The sequence below is a fragment of the Schistocerca gregaria genome, chromosome 3, assembly GCF_023897955.1.
Source record: "Schistocerca gregaria isolate iqSchGreg1 chromosome 3, iqSchGreg1.2, whole genome shotgun sequence".
NCBI lineage: Eukaryota > Metazoa > Arthropoda > Insecta > Orthoptera > Acrididae > Schistocerca > Schistocerca gregaria.
In genome coordinates, this window is record NC_064922.1 from 827,285,996 (window position 1) to 827,304,237 (window position 18,242).

Consider the following 18,242-nt stretch of genomic DNA (forward strand, 5'->3'; position numbering starts at 1 on the left):
AGGCGGTTTCTGCAGAGGCTTTTCGTCTTATTCACCGTTATTTCCCTCCGACCTGGCCGTCCATATCAAAAATCGCAATCCGTGTGGCTTCTGGCTATGGATTTATTTCAAATATGTTGTCCTCAACGCTCTAATTGTGAATGTAGTTAAACTGAAGGCACGCAATATGCAGCGCTCTCTGAACGTCACTCACGGACACAGCGATATGTTGTGGAAGACGCTATTTCTCATTTGTGACAAGAACGATGTACAGTATACACAACATGTCTGGCGCCAGTATCACGACCATTATAACCGAAGCTATTTTAATTTTTATGCTGTTTTTGGACACAGGAGATTTAAAAACCGATGTCATTTAGCTTTTTACACTACTGGCCATTAACAATGCTGAACCACGAAGATGAGGTGCTACAGACGCGAAATTTAACGAATAGGAAGAAGATGCTGTGATATGCAAATGATTAGATTTTCAGAACATTCACACGAGGTTGGCGCCGGTGCTGACATGAGGAAAGTTGCCAACCGCTTTCTCATACACAAACGGCAGTTGACCGGTGTTGCCTGGTGAAACATTGTTGTGATGCCTCGTGTAAGGAGGAGAAATGCGTACCATCACGTTTCCGACTTTGATAAAGGTCGGATTGTAGCCGATCGCCATTGCGGTTTATCGTATCGCGACATTGCTGCTCGCGTTGGTCGACATCCAATGACTGTTAGCAGAATAAGGAATCGATTGGTTGAGGAAGGTAGTACGGAACGCAGTGCTGGATCCTAACGGCCTCATATCACTAGCAGTCGAGATTACAGTCATCTTATCCGCATGGCTGTAACGGATCGTGCAGCCACCTCTCGATCCCTAAGTCCACAGATGGGAACGTTTGCGAGACAACAACCATCTGCACGAACAGTTCGACGACGTTTGCAGCAGCATGGACTATCAGATCGGAGACCACGACTGCGGTTACCCTTAACCCTGCATCACAGATAGGGGCTCCTGCGATGTACTCAACGACGAGCTTGGTTGCACGAATGGCAAAACGTAATTTTTTCGGATGAATCCAGGTTCTGTTTACAGCATTCGTGTTTGGCGACATCGCGGTGAACGCACATTGGAAGTGTGTATTCGTCATCGCCATACTGTCGTATCACCCGGGGTGATGTTATGGGGTGCCATTGATTACAAATCTCGGTCACCTCTTGTCTACATTGACGCCACATTAAACAGTGGACGTTACATTTCAGATGTGTTACGACTCGTGGCTGTACCCTTCATTCGCTCCCTGCGATACCCAATATTTCAGCACGATAATGCAAGATCGCATGTTGCAGGTACTGTACGTGCCTTTCTGGATACAAAAGATGTTCGACTGCTGCCCGTGCCAGCACATTCTCCAGATCTCTCACCAATTGAAAACATCTGGTCAATGGTGGCCGAGCAACTGGCTCGTCACAATATGCCAGTCACTACTCTTGATGAACTGTGGTATCGTGTTGAAGCTGCATGGACAGCTGTACCTGTACACGCTATCCAAGCTCTATTTGACTCAATGCCCAGGCGTATCAAGGCTGTTATTACGGCCAGATGATTATGCACCAAAATTGCGTCAAAATCTAATCACATGTCAGTTCTAGTATAATATATTTGACCAATGAATACCCGTTTATCATCTGCATTCCTTCTTGGTGTAGCAATTTTAATGGCCATAAGTGTATGTGCTTTCTGGCTTTAGAACAATTAAAACCCGGTGACATTTCGCTTTTTGTGCGTTTTTTTTCAGTACACTTAAAAACTGTTTTTTTCGCATCCGATGTGGTATGGCTTCACCGAGGAGCGTGGGCTTACCTAACTAACGCTGCCACATTTGTTATCTATGGAACTTACGAAATCATGCACGTTGAACAGTAAGATTGGTGTAATGTGAAACTCAAACCATAGCCGCCATATTGGCATTCATCTGTCATTTGCAGCCTGCCACATTTACGTTAAATCTTTTAGTTTCACGACGTTTCCCCCTGCGTCAATAATATTATGTTGAAATTTGACGCCATTCTGAGCAGTGGTCCTCTTTCTACAGAATTTTGAAATTGGAACTTTGATAATGGACATAACGAAGTTTATGTGTGTATTAGACGGACTGAGCCACAAACCCAGTAAAGCGTGCAAAAAATATGGCAGGTTCGTAGTGTGATGCTAACTGGAAGACAAGGCCCGAAGTTCTAAGTAAACTGAAAACTGACTTTCAGACTACTCGTACGTTACAGCAGTACTTCCAATATAAACGAGGATCGCGTAATGAAGCCGAAATATCTAACAAATTTGAAAACATTTCTAATTGTGGTGTTGAAGTAAATGAAATATGTACAAAATCACAAGGGAAAAGATACTGAAGGAAAGAAAGTTTATGGTGCAAAGTCGTAAAATAGTGAATAATAACAAGTTTCTCAGTTGCTGTTGCAATTTTATATATATGTATTGTTTCAACTATCTACGTATTTATATCAGATGAATAATAATTTTGTAATATCATGCATTGACATTGCATTATATGTTTTTCAGAAAGTACCCCTGATACACTTGTTGGGACAGACGGCTACGGACGATGTACAGCGCGTGGGCGCTTCAGCGTCCCTGCTCCTCGTGAAACCACTCTGTAGTTGTAGTCAGTGAGAAAAAGGTCGCGACACAGCGCGACTCGTGGTGCGTTATACACAGCCAGCAACTCGTTCCAGCCAGATAATGACCGACAAAGAGCGAAGCACCTCCGGCCTTTGTCTGCAGAAGCAGCCGCCACAGCGGCGCGGCCATCCCCCCTTTCGATGTTGTACGTCACTTCTCGCTGCTGCGCCACTTCTGCAACGCCAGGCGCATTTCTATCACACGGGCAGTACACACTTCATCACGCGCCGGCCTGTTACCGTTCAACCCGCGCCATAGAGGGTACGAAACGAATTACACGCCTGGCAACAGTAAACGAACAGCAACAGGGATGTCAAAGGCCGCGGGAACACTTCATCACATAGTCGCCAATCAGTGCTGGTTAAAGGCCATCGTGAGCAGAGTGTGTCCGCCCACAGACTACACTGCTTTGATGCTGCATAACAGGGCACCGTTGCGCAAGGGAAAGAGCAGATAAGTGGAAAGGCAGGGGACGGGGTACTTGACCGATCGCTTCATAGAGTCGATATAGAAAACATAATGGATCCAGTATTAAAGTCACAGTTCAACAGAGCTTTGGAAGTCAAACCATCAAATAAAGCAGAAAAGATAGATTAAATTGCATTGAAATTTCTGAAATCAAACGATTATTAAATAAGGCGTGCATAATTTATGAGTCCCGACACATACCACTAGATTCACACCATTTTGAAGACAGAAAGAGCAGATAAACGCAGCATCGTACAGTCAAGTTAACACTCCATACATTCAAGTTGGTGAAAAGAATAGTATAAAAAAGAGTGTAAGAGGAAATTGAGGATTTGTTGGATGACGATCAATTGTTCGGAACAGATAAGGTCACCAGAAAGTGAACTCTGTCTCTTAGAATAATACTGGAAGCAATTACAGAGGAATCTCGGTTAAAATCAAGGCACGGTCGTAGGATTCGCCGACATGGAAAGGGCGTTCGGTAATGTAAAGTGGTGCAACTTGTTCAAAATGACGAGATAAAAGAAAGAAAGGCTATAGTGAAACGCGGGTACTATACAAGAAATACAACAAATACAACAACTTAGAGGAAGCAGCGAGATGGAAGACCAGGAACAAAGTGCTTTGATTAAGAAGAGCGTGAACTAACACAAAGAACCAGTATTTCGCCCCTACTGCTCAATCTATGCGCTAAAGAAGCAATGACGAAAATAAGAGGAACATTCAAAAGTGCGATTAAAATTAAGTGGGAAAGGATATCAAGAATTAGATTTGATGATGACACTGTTCTCTACAGTGAAAACGAAGAAGAATTAGAGGACGTGTTGAAAGGAATAAACAGTGTATTGAGGACAGAAGGCAGAGTCAGAGTAAACCGATGAAAGGTGAAAGTTATGAACAGTACCAGAAATACAGCGGTTAGCACACCGCACTCGCATTCGACAGGACGACACTTTGAACCCACTTCCAGCCTTCCTGATTTACCTAAATCGCTTCAGGCAAATATCGGGATAGTTCTTTTGAAAGGGCACTACAGATTTTCTTCAACACCCTTCCGTAATCGAAGCTTGTGCTCCGTCTCTAATGACCTCATTATCGACGGGTCGTTAAACAGTAGTCTCCTCCTCGTCCAGTACCAGAAATGAGGGATACATAACTTCAAAATTGGGAACCACGAAGTAGATGAAGTTAAGGAAGTCAGCTACCATCGAAAGAAAGTAGCACATGACAGACGAAGCGTAGAGGATATAAAAAACCGACTAACTCAGGCAAAGAGGGCGTTTCTGACAAAAAGACGTCTGATAGTGTGAAACATCGAGTTTAGTGTGAGGAACAAATTTCTCTGATTGTACGTCGGTAGAATAGCATTGTATGGTAATGAATCAAGGACTGCGGGAAATGCAGGAAAGAAGAAACACCATGCGTTTGAAATGTGGTGCTGAAGAAGAATGTTGAAATTAGGTGAACTAATAAGACAAGAAATGTGGAAATTCTCTGTAGAATCGGCGGTAAAAGAACCGCATGGAAAACACTAATAAGAAAAAGGGACAGGAAAATACGACATATATTCAGATTTCAAGGGATAGCTTTCAAGGTACCAGAGGGAGCTGAGAAGGTAAACATTATAGGTGAAGACAATGACTGGAATGAATCAAACAAATAATTGAGGACGTGGGGTGAAACTGCTGGTCTGAGATGAAGAATTTTCTTCGAAAGAGAAAGACTGATAACTCAAAGAGAAAGGTAAATAAATAAAAAATTAACAATCTCGTCTGTCATCGAGGAGTCTCGTTAAATCTCACCTGTGTGGATCGATACAATCGAAATGCGCTGATAATCATCTATTCAAATGAAGAGGCCACGGGAAAAGAAATAAAAGTTTGGTTTTTATCTACCGACAACGACGATGCCATTAGATGGGGAGTACGAGCTCTGTTTGTAGTTGGATGGGTGAGGAAATAGGCCTTGGCATTTCAATAGAACCATCCAAGCATTCACCCAAAGCGATTAAGGAAATCACGTAAAGTCTAAATAAATCTGGTGGGCTGGAGCTGGATTTGAATAGCCATCCTCCTTATTACGAGTCCAGCGTCTTAGCAATTGTGTCAAAACGTTCTGTAAATAGAATGTAGTCAGGCCATGATAGACTACAATAAAAAAAAGCACCACGAAGGAATTATCCGAGAGGGGCGGAAATTGGTGGATGTGATGTTCGTGTGCCGACAAACTAATGATTACAATTTTTAGAAACATTTGATAATTTATTCAAGAAGAGTGGCTTCACAAATTGAACAAGTCGATAACGCGTAGCTCCAGCTCTGTCTTTCAGAGTTGTTGGATGTCCTCCTCAGGAGCATCGTGCCAAATTTTATCCAGTTGGTGTATCAGATCGTCATATTTAAGAGCTGGTTGGAGAGCCGTGGTGCTAGTGATCTCAGTTGGCGAGAGATCGGGTGATCTTGGCGGACAAGGTAGGATTTGTCAAGCACGAACACAAGCAGTAAAAACTCTCACTGTGTGAGGACGGGAATTATCTTGCTGAAATGTAAGCCCAATTTGGCTTAATGTAAAGGCCAACAAAACGTGGTGTTGAACAGCGTCACCGCAGCGGTCTGCTGTAAGGGTATCGCGGCTGGCAACCAAAGGGAACCTACTATGAAATGGAATAGCACCCTAGACCATCACTCCTGGTTGTCAGGCTGCATGGCAAGCGAGGTTAAGGTTGGTATATCACTGCTGTCTAGGGCCTCTTCAGACAGGTCTTCCATAGTCATCAGGGCTCATCACTCGAGACTATTCTACACCAATCAATAGTACTCCAGGCTGAATGAGCCGGATTCCACTGCAAACTGTATCTTCGGCGTACAGATGTCAATGGTAGTTGGCGCAAAGGGCGCCTTGAGCTCAGCTTCGGCGTACAGAGTTCAATGGTAGTTGGGGCAACGGGTGCTCACAGAAAGAAGCGAGCGATAGGTCCCCACAGTAGCTAGCAGAGACGGTTGGTCATCTGGCGCTTTTCGAGCCACTAGCATGAAGCACCCATGCAGAAATCGCTCATGACATCATCAAAGAGATACATAGGGAAGGCAGATTTATTCTGGTGAGAATCGAATAATTGTTATTAATAAAGATAAGGTCCTGTGGCATTGATAGCTGGGAGGCCCCACCCGGGGAAGTTTAACCACCAGGTGTAAGTCTTGTTTCAGGTGAGGCTACATTGGGTGACTTGCAGGACGGTGATGATAACAGACATATACCCAGTCCACAAGCAAAGAAAATTTCCAAACCAGCCGGGATTCGAACAGGGGCCCGTTGCGTGGTAGACAAACACATTAACACCCACCTAAGCAGGCGGTCATTGTTATTAATATCTCCTAACATAATTTTTCTTTTGCCACTCAGATATTAAGAAGAGACTACGGTTCATAAATACTATCTTTCAGTAATTTGATAACGCCAAGAAACGTTGATATTAATAAGAAACGAATAACTTTGCCTTAATCGAAAATATGTACGACCTTATACGAACTATACCGATTGTACCCTCAAGTGACAGACTGTGCGCTATAGTCGGCAGTTGTCGGTAGGACGCCTTTCGATCTACTAATGCGGTAAACCATCCTCTCGTAGTGTTGATAGTTAGCTTGTAATCAGTGTTAGCAAGTAAATATTACGGTATTTCTTAGATAAACACACTATAATGGCATCCCGTGTAAAAATTATCGGCAAAAAATTGTTTCCACTTCATTACGCATAACAGAGACAGTAGTATTGCTCTTTCAAAATCCGTCGGCACTGCTAGGACTCTGTAAGGGGACTTAGAAGACCGAGAGCATCTCCATGTGACAGGTAGGAAGAATTCCTACGCGGCTGCTCACTACGTCAGTTCAAGAACGGAATGGCTTCGTTATCGCAAAACTCGGGTGCGCAAGCGTGGGCAGTTGTACTGTACGCCCCTTATACCACCATTTACGGACTCACGGGCTAAACTGAGACCTTTCTGGAGGTTAAGTTCGAGTTAGGAGGTTCTTGGAACGTCCTCACTCAAATGCTGAAATCTGCGTGTATTTTTCACGTGGCTTTCTGCGTGGCATAGCTTTTTACGCCCTGACATCGACCTGACACCTGCTTCCTATGCTTACCAGCTGCCCGATGAAATTACACTGCAGCGTACACATACACCAATCTGCCACCAAAGTTTACAATTTTGCATTTTCTGTCGATACCTGTATCAATAGCAATTTGTGACCAGTTTGTAAAGTTCGTTGTGTTGCGTTATTTTTATAAATCTTAGAATGAATATCGATGCCTCGTTAAGTGAATTCGGCTGCACAAGATCCTCTGGAGTCCAGTCGCTACACCCTCGGAAGAATTATGCTTGCAACAGTAACGATCGAAGCCTTCCTGCAGGATCTGCTTTACACATACTAAAAAGTAGCACAGTCATTGTGCAAGGCTGTAGCAAAATGGTGCAGCGAAACGTACAGGGTACATTCTTCGCACACACAAAACAAGAAGAAGTATTGTACAGATACCGCTATAGAAAAGCTTTCTTCCCATATTCTGCAAACTCATAGTCATGCCGAAACCTGGATGAGCTCTTTTATAGCTGGAGTATTGTTCACAGTTTGCAGTAAACACACACACCCACCCACACACACACACACACAATTTTAATTTTTCGCTGGACCAGGTTTAGTATAGTAGCCGGATTCACACATCGATGTCGACGTGAACGCACTAATATTGTCTGTGCAGAGTTGTACGGTTTCACAGCCGTACGGGAGCAGTGTGGACATCGCGTCAGTTGGCAAGCCTCTCTGGCGTCTTGGGCAACGAGGATTGTTAACGCTTTCTTCGGCCACATGTGTTGCATCCGAAGTTTTCCGGTCGCCGACGTTACTAAGGACACACATTGACGCGCTTGTGCTGGATTATTTCTCTCGGTTTGGTATTCCGGCATTATTCGTAGACTGCTGACCGGTCTTGGCTTCACGTCTGAATTCCTCTCGGTTCGATTTCCGGATCAGTGTACGGTTTTGCATCGTCCTCCTCTCGTTCCCCCAGTTCTGTTCGGCTTCTTACCGTTTTTCTCTGGAAACGTCTGGCGGCACCATCCGACCTGGGAAGTTGGGTGATGACATAGTACAGGGTGTCCAGAAAAGGACTCCCTGATTTCAAAATTAAATATCTCGAAAACAAAGATCGATAGAGGAATGCCGTAAACGGTATGTTTGTTGTGAACGCTGTAAGAAGTTTATACAGCAGTTTTAAATAATAGTTACAAAAGCTGCTAGCATATGGCGCTGCACGCTGTACAGCTCCTATCAGCATACATAAGTGAAATAATCGTATGAAAACAATCTTTGCGAACAATCACATCACACTGTTTTCAAAATGTTCACCATTGGCCCTACTGAGGTAGCGCAAACGAAGAATGAAATTCGCCATCACATTTCGTAGTGTCTCAACCGAAATGGATTCACATGCCACAGAGATCGCCGATTCAAGCTCATCCGGCGTGGAGGAGGCTTCGGGTAGACCATGTCTTTCACTGTGCCCCACAAAAAAAGTCACAGGAAGTCAAGTCCGGCGAATACGGAGGCCAATCCATGCCTGCACCAGTAAATTTGGGATATTCCAAAGCAATGACTCGATTCCCGAAGTATTCCTCAAGAAAGCGAAACACTTGTTCGGTCCGATGTCGTCGGGCTCCATCTTGCATAAACCATTCAGTACCTGGTCGATGCTCTAACGCTGGCTGTGTGGCGACAAATTGTTCCAAAATTGCAACGTAACGTGCACCAGTGACCGTTTCTCGAATGAAAAAAGGGCCAATAATGCCTCTGCTGCATACTGCAGCCCACACAGTGACTTTAGGAGAAAACGGGGATTCGCTTCACACCAATATGGCTTTTCGGAACCCCAAAATCGCCAGTTCTGCTTATTCACGTATCCATTCAGGTGGAAGTGTGCTTCATCTGTAAACCAGATGCAGCCAACATCAAATCCTTCACTATCAGTCATTGTGAGCATCTGATTAACAAAGGCAACCCTTTGTTGCACAGATCGTACGGGTATGGCCTGGTGCGTTTGAAATTTGAATGGAAACATGTGTAGGCTCTTTCTCAGTATTTTCTGCTCGCTGAAACGCTTCAAACCTGTCTCAGATGCAATTCTACGGACGGATGACATTGGATTTCGCTGAATAATTCCAGAAACTGCGGCGATATTTTCAGGCATAACTGCGATTTGCTTGCGGCCAACATGCCCAACTAGATCATCAGTTACGCTGCCTGTTCTTTGAAATTTTGCGAAGATCGTATGAATGGTTTTCGCATCGGGCACTTTTGGAACATTAAATCGTGCTTGAAAGCTTCGCATTGTTGCCGTAGGACTCTCTTCTAACCTGTGGTACTCTAGCACCAGAAAACGCGTTGTTCAACGGAGTACATGGTTTTAATCTCTTCCTTCGGAACGCTAACCTCTTTTCACGTTTCAGTAGTGGAACTGATCGCTCTGGGCTTCGGATCAGTATTTATACTGGGCATTACGTATGACGATTACAGTGCCATCTGTTAGAAGCTTTTGTAACTATTATTTCAAACTGCTGTATCAACGTCTTTAGCTTTCACAATAAACATACCGTTTACTGCATTCCTCTATCAATCTTTGTTTTCGAGATATTTAATTTTGAAATCAGGGAGTCCTTTTCTGGACACTCTGTATGAGTGGCTCATTCTGAAGATCTACAGAATTTAATACATCTTGTAAAGTTAATTGGAAAGAATTACAATTTTAAGACATGAGTAAATAAAACTAAGACAATGACCTTACATGGGATATACCCAATATGAAATAAAATTCTGATTCAATATTAGATTTTAGAACATGATTAGCTCTTTAACTACCTAGAGAACAATAGGTTCGATTTCTTATTTATTTTCTCGTTCGGCGTTTACAAAACCAGACACAACATCAATTTCTTAGCACATTGTATTAAATGAAACCACGTGGTTCCAGAGGCCTTTACAAGTCTCAAACATCTATAATGCACATATGCAGACTGAAACAATGCTTCAAAATTTGTACCACGGCCGAAATTCTAACCCAGGTCCCCTGTTCACTAGGCAGATGCGCTAACCAGTACGCCGCCCTGGCACAGTCACTTGGCACAACGCTACAGATTAGCCTAGCACGCCTTCCTCTTCAGTCCAAATTTCTGTTAACGCCTCAGCCCATTTGGCATTCTCCCTAAATTCGAATGGCATTGCAGAGCCAGTCCAACTGAACTGAAACTGAACCTCTGGACCTATGCCTGGGTTGTAGGCAGGGTTCTTGATCCGTTCGATATACACATATTTTTATAATTTTATACTGTATAGTAAGTATTCTTGAGGCACTCTGATTCTGAGTCAGAGAGTCTGTGTATATGCCTCAATTCATCCCATAACGATGCAGTTAACACTTTTCATTGACTGGATTTTCCCACACTCACGTTCGGAACTATCCGATGTGGCTTATTCTTTCATTAGTTGCTTATGCCTACAAGCACTCTTTCTGACACGGTTCAAAGTTATCCACAATTTTCTTGTTGGTTTTCTTGTTGCTTTCCTTTCGGTTCTGATGACCCACAGTTCTTCCCAGACTGTATCGAAGATTTTCAGGCAATATATGGAGATAATAATGAGGGTATTAAATTAAAAAGAAAGTAGCGTGTGAGAGGCAGTGTAAACAGAACGCTAAAAATACGCAAAGAACCAGAAAAATTAAATTCTGTAAGATTAAAATTTTATGTGTTCTACAATATGGCACTGAATCTTGGGTTACGAAGAGATTAGGAGTGCACTCGTGTTTATGGAACAGAAATGAAATTTTTACCAGTGAAAGATTGGACTAAATATAACAGAACTCATAATGTATACATTAAAATAGAACAAAAATTTTTGGAGTAAATGACAAAATAGAAGAACATAAAGATAAGTAGATATCTGGAACGACTGGAAGAAAGAGTTTCAAGGATGGCCTTACTAAAAAAAAAAAAATAGAAAGGAAAGAAAGAGGGTCATAGTACGTCTGTATGGCACTGAATCTTGGGTTACGAAGAGATTAAGAGTGTACTCGTGTTTATGGAACTGAAATGAAATTTTTACCAGTGAAAGATTGGACTAAATATAACAGAACTCATAATGAATACATTAAAATAGAACAAAAATTTTTGGAGTAAATGACAAAATAGAAGAACATAAAAATAAGTAGATATCTGGAACGACTGGAAGAAAGAGTTTCAAGGATGGCCTTACTAAAAAAAAAAAAAAAATAGAAAGGAAAGAAAGAGGGTCATAGTACGTCTGAGATTGAACTGAGGCCAATACAGGTCGATAGGCCTAATCTATCAAAAGAAGGAGAAGGAGATGAAGAAAGATAAAGAGTCAGAGAATTAAGTGTTTCTTTGCTGAGACTCGTATATCAAATTTGCTTGTTCTGTGTGTGAAGAATGAGTCCTATATCTATGGCAAAAGCTATCTTTTATACTCTGCATTATAAAATTCCAGATCGGCAGATACGTCCTTGAACTAATTATCAATTCAAAACATTATTCATCCCATTGCATGCGAATTAAAGGAAAAACTACCATTATTCCGAAGCCACGTAGTGCCACTACATGGTTATTGTTAGTGTCACATTAGGGGAACCGAAAAAGGTAGATATTATTCATTGTAGGATCACAGCTACAGATTTTCTACGAAGAGTTAAAGATTGAATCAGGGCATGCGCAACAATGAGTGACATGACAGTTCAGGAGGTAAAGGAAAAGTGGAGTCCCAAAGACAATTTGTTACCAGTGACTCACAGCAATGACAACTGCCGACATTCAAGAAGCCACAGAGCGCCCATCGCACACCTCAGCTTCAGTACTGGCTGCTTCAAAAAGCTACAGTACAGCAGGGCTCTTACTTCTTCCCCGTTGTGTGCCTGTGAAACAGAGGACGCCAACCATATTTTCTTTGAGTGAATTTCACTGATAACACAAAATATGGCCACCTGAATAACTGTCTGTTGATCTACCTTTAGTACTCAATACAGGAACGATTCCGCATGACATGGTTTCGACCAGTGGTTGGTACATTTATGCAGGTATGTGCCACCACAAGTCTTAGGCAGAGGCAGCGTAATTGCAGTAAATTAAAGGCCCGTGGTCTGTGGGAGCCGAGCTAGCGTTCGCAGAGTCCACGATGTGTTCCGTCGTGTTCAGATCAGTTGAATTTGATGGCCAAGCAATCATCGCGATCTCACTACCATACTCCTCGAATTACTGTAACAAGGTTCTGATCCGGTGACAAGGAGATTTGTCTGGCTGTAAGATGCCACCGCTGTCAGCGAAGACATTATAATTCACTCAAGCATCAGAGTCCATCGGTGACTCATCACGAGGACAGCAGTTTCCACATCTAGCATTCTGCCTGCTTTTGTAGGTCACTTCTTCAGTTAAGTCTTGCTAGAATGGTTGTGATGTGTGCATGCTGTGTGCGGACGCAGGAGGAGCTGGCCGCAGTTCACGGACAGCCGAATGCGCTTTTGGCAATGGTCAGTCGTCTTCAGGCGGCGACCTCTGGGTGTAGCAGTGACGGAGAATGTGGCGCATCGCATGGGATACCTCAGGTGTCGCCTGTTTCACCCACGGGTTCTGCTACCGAGGCTCCTCCTAGTGTATCCGACACAATGGATCCGCCCTCACAGAGAAGTGGGTGGCGGGTAGTCACACGTTCGCGTCTTTCGAGGCGGAGGGCCAATGTGGAGACTGGTCGTATGGGCTCGCCCATTCACCCTGTGAGCGGACAGATGGCCGTTCCTTTGGCAGGATCCGAGGAGTTATTGGGAGCTACAACGTTAGGCACGTTATGGATCCCCTTAGCCTGGCAGTATTGAGGACTGGAAAGAAAGCCAATGAGCACTAGATGATTCTACCGGAAGGCCTCATCCGAGACGTGGAGGCAGAATTGCCTGCGGCTATCGAGCGTGCAGGGTGAGAGCTGATTGCAACCGTCGACTCTGTGATGATCTTGGCTGCAGGTTTTTAGACCTGCATTATTGGCTGGGGATTTGTAGGACTCTCTTTGATAGGTCAGGGGTGCACTACACAAAGGATTCAGCTACTTGGGTAGCAGACTACTTGTGGAGCGCACATGAGGGTTTTTTATGCTAGGCGGCAGTTTGAGGTATTCTGATGAAACACGTCAGTCGATACGCAGCAAGGAAAGTCAGAGCGCGTTCAGAGTAAAGACACTTCAACTGCCAAAATTTTATAAATTGTCGAAGTATTCGTAACAAAGTTCCAAAATTTACTGCCCTCCAGGAAAGTTCTCGCGCTCAAATTATCCACGGATCGAGAGTTAGCTGAAACCTCAAGTGGAAAGCTCTGAGATACTTGGCGAGTTCTGTAAGGCACATCAGAAAGACTGGGGCAACAGGAGGGGTAATGTTCTTTGCAATTTACAATATTGTTTCTATTGAGGTACAAGTTGAGTGTGACAGTGATGTTACATGTTCGCTTATAACAGGTCTAGGTGAAACCAAGATAATTGTTGGATGTTCTTACCGGCCAACAGATTCTACTATGACACTTCTAGAGTGACTGAAAGAATGGCTGTCGTTAGCAGAGTGTAAATACTCGGATCATGTATTACTAAGTGAGGATGGCACTAACCTGCCGAGTATAGACTGGGATGTGTATGGATTCATTGTGGGGAGGACAGTCAGACAGTCAGACCGTCATGCAAAATACTTTTGAACACGTTTTGTGAAAACTGTCTTGAGCAGTTAGCTCGGCAGCCTACACGCAATGGAAATACACTCCTGGAAATTGAAATAAGAACACCGTGAATTCATTGTCCCAGGAAGGGGAAACTTTATTGACACATTCCTGGGGTCAGATACATGACATGATCACACTGACAGAACCACAGGCACATAGACACAGGCAACAGAGCATGCACAATGTCGGCACTAGTACAGTGTATATCCACCTGTCGCAGCAATGCAGGCTGCAATTCTCCCATGGAGACGATCGTAGAGATGCTAGATGTAGTCCTGTGGAATGGCTTGCCATGCCATTTCCACCTGGCGCCTCAATTGGACCAGCGTTAGTGCTGGACGTGCAGACCGCGTGAGACGACGCTTCATCCAGTCCCAAACATGCTCAATGGGGGACAGATCCGGAGATTTTGCTGGCCAGGGTAGTTGACTTACACCTTCTAGAGCACGTTGGGTGGCACGGATACATGCGGACGTGCATTGTCCTGTTGGAACAGCAAGTTCCCTTGCCGGTCTAGGAATGGTAGAACGATGGGTTCGATGACGGTTTGGATGTACCGTGCACTATTCAGTGTCCCCTCGACGATCACCAGAGGTGTACGGCCAGTGTAGGAGATCGCTCCCCACACCCTGATGCCGGGTGTTGGCCCTGTGTGCCTCAGTCGTATGCAGTCCTGATTGTGGCGCTCACCTGCACGGCGCCAAACACGCATACGACCATTATTGGCACCAAGGCAGAAGCGACTCTCATCGCTGAAGACGACACGTCTCCATTCGTCCCTCCATTCACGCCTGTCGCGACACTGCTGGAGGCGGGCTGCACGATGTTGGGGCGTGAGCGGAAGACGGCCTAACGGTGTGCGGGACCGTAGCCCAGCTTCATGGAGACAGTTGCGAATGGTCCTCTCCGATACCCCAGGAGCAACAGTGTCCCTAATTTGCTGGGAAGTGGCGGTGCGGTCCCCTACGGCACTGCGTAGGATCCTACGGTCTTGGCGTGCATCCGTGCGTCGCTGCGGTCCGGTCCCAGGTCGACGGGCACGTGCACCTTCCGCCGACCACTAGCGACTACATCGATGTACTGTGGAGACCTCACGCCCCACGTGTTGAGCAATTCGGCGATACGTCCACCCGGCCTCCCGAATGCCCATTATAGGCCCTCGCTCAAAGTCCGTCAACTGCACATACGGTTCACGTCCACGCTGTCGTGGCATGCTACCAGTGTTAAAGACTGCGATGGAGCTCCGTATGCCACGGCAAACTGGCTGACACTGACGGCGGCGGTGCACAAATGCTGCGCAGCTAGCGCCATTCGACGGTTCCTGGTGTGTCCGCTGTGCCGTGCGTGTGATCATTGCTTGTACAGCCCTCTCGCAGTGTCCGGAGCAAGTATGGTGGTTGTGACACACCGGTGTCAATGTGTTCTTTTTTCCATTTCCAGGAGTGTATGTTAGACCTTGTAGTTACAAATAGCCGGACTTTATCGACAATATTAATGAAGAAAAGTGGATTGGCGATCATGATGTCACTACAGCAGCTGTGGTTATGGAAGTTAATAAATTAGTTAAGAAGGCTAGGAGAGTGTCTGTTCTCGAAAAGAGCAGATAAGCAGTTGTTAGCATCTCACTTAGATAGTGAACTGACATCAGTTAGTACCAGTAAGATCGACGTAGAGGAATTATGGGCAAAGCTTAAGCAGACTGTAAATCACAGTCTGGATAATTAAGTGCCTAGGATGTGGATGAACGACGGAAAACACCGACCCTGGATTAATAACGAAATGCGGAAAATACTGAGGAAACAGAGGCTGTGGCACTCCCGGTCAGAAACGGAACACGCAAATGATGACAGGCAATGATTAACACAGATTCGTGCGTCTATGAAAAGTCGTATGCGCGAAGTATACAACTACTACCATCGACATAGGAACAGAACTGGCAGAGAACCCGAGAAAATTCTGCTGGTATGTAAAATCGCTGAGTGGGTCTAAGTTTTCCATCTTCTCAATCGTTCACGAGTATAGTATGGCATGTGAAGATATCGCATCGAAATTCTAAGTTTTAAATTTCATGTTCAAAAATCCTTCACGCAAGAAAAACGTACATATATAGAGTCGTTTGACCATCGAAAAGACTTCCGAATGGGGGACACGGTAATAAGCATCCATGGCGTAGAGAAACAGTTGAAGCAGTTGAAACCAAATAAGTCTCCAGTTGCGGATAGAATCCCAGTTAGACTTTTCAAAGAGTACTCTACGGGATTTACACCTTATTTAGCTTAAGCTTAACGTGAATGTCTGGTCCAGAGCGAAGTCCCAAGGGACTGGAAAAAAGCGCAGTTGACTGGTGTGAGAGAACGGCAAAAGAACGGACCCACAAAATTGCAGACCAGTATCCTATCATTGGTTTGCTGCAGAATCCTTGACCATGTTCTCATATCGAATATAATAAACTTATTTGAAACTGAGCAGCTTATGTTCAAGATTCGCATGATTTTGAAAAGCATCGTTCGTGCGAAACTCAGCTTGCCCATTTCCGGCATGATATACTGATAACCGTGGATGGAGTGCAAAAGACAGATTTCATATTTCTAGATTTCTAGATTCTAGCATTTGTAGACTTAGAGAAAGCTTTTGACAATGTTGACTGGAATACTCTTTTTCAAATTCTAAAGGTGGCAGGGGTAAAATACAGGGAGCGAAAGGCTATTTATAATTTGTACAGAAACCAGATGGCAGTAATAAGAGTCGAGGGGCATGAAAGGGAAGCAGTGGTTGGGAAAGGAGTGAGACAGGGTTGTAGCCTCTCCCCGATGTTATTCAATCTGTATATTGAGCAAGCAGTAAAGGAAACAAAAGAAAAATTTGGAGTAGGTATTAAAATTCAGGGAGACGAAGTAAAAACTTTGAGGTTCGCCGATGACATTGTAATTCTGTCAGAGACGGCAAAGGACTTGGAAGAGCAGTTGAACGGAATGGACAGTGTCTTGAAAGGAGGATATAAGATGAACATCAACAAAAGCAAAACGAGGGTAATGGAATGTAGTCAAATTAAATCGGGTGATGCCGAGGGAATTAGATTAGGAAATGAGACACTTAAAGTAGTAAAGGAGTTTTGCTATTTAGGAAGTAAAATAACTGATGATGGTCGAAGTAGAGAGGATATAAAATGTAGACTGGCAATGGCAAGGAAAGCGTTTCTGAAGAAGAGAAATTTGTTAACATCGAATATAGATTTATGTATCAGGAAGTCCTTTCTGAAAGTATTTGTTTGGAGTGTAGCCATGTATGGAAGTGAAACATGGACGATAACTAGTTTGGACAAGAAGAGAATAGAAGCTTTCGAAATGTGGTGCTACAGAAGAATACTGAAGATAAGGTGGATAGATCACGTAACTAATGAGGAGGTATTGAATAGGATTGGGGAGAAGAGAAGTTTGTGGCACAACTTGACTAGAAGAAGGGATCGGTTGATAGGACATGTTTTGAGGCATCAAGGGATCACAAATTTAGCATTGGAGGGCAGCGTGGAGGGTAAAAATCGTAGAGGGAGACCGAGAGATGAGTACACTAAGCAGATTCAGAAGGATGTAGGTTGCAGTAGGTACTGGGAGATGAAGCAGCTTGCACAGGATAGAGTAGCATGGAGAGCTGCATCAAACCAGTCTCAGGACTGAAGACAACAACAACAACAACAACAGATTTTCGGAAAGCATTTGACACGTTGCCCCATTGTAGGCTGTTAACGAAGGTACGAGGGTAGTGAACAAGGGCACAGATGTGTGAGTGTGATAGGACTGCAATTGTTCTCTGTATACACTATATGATCAAAAGTATCCGGATACCTGACTGAAAATGACTTGCAAGTTCGTGGCGCTCTCCATCGTTAATGCTGGAATTCAGTAGTGTGTTGGCCCAGCCTTAGCATTGATGACTACTTCCACTCTAGCGGGCACACGTTCAATCAGGTGCTCGAAGGTGTCTTGGGGAATGGCGGCCCATTCTTCGCGGAGTGCTGCATTGAGGAGAGGTGTCGAGCGCCGGTCGGTGAGGCCTGGCACGAATTCGGTGTTCCAAACCATCCCAAAGATGTTCTCTAGGATTCAGGTCAGGACTCGGTGCAGACAAGTCCATTACCAGGATGTTATTGTCGTGTAACCACTTCGCCACAGGCCGTGCATTATGAACAGGTGCTCGATTTTGTTGATAGGTGCAATCGCCATCCCTGAATTGCTCTTCAACAGTGGGAAGCAAGGAGGTGCTTAAAACATCAATGTAGGGCTG

The 18,242-nt window shown here is 44.3% G+C and overlaps 1 protein-coding gene across 1 annotated transcript in view; it reads left to right on the forward strand.

The window, feature by feature from the left end:
- The window catches only part of LOC126355884 (serine/threonine-protein phosphatase rdgC), a 1,775,952-nt gene that overhangs the window by 1,383,213 nt on the left and 374,497 nt on the right, over nucleotides 1-18,242 (forward strand). The window lies entirely within an intron of this gene.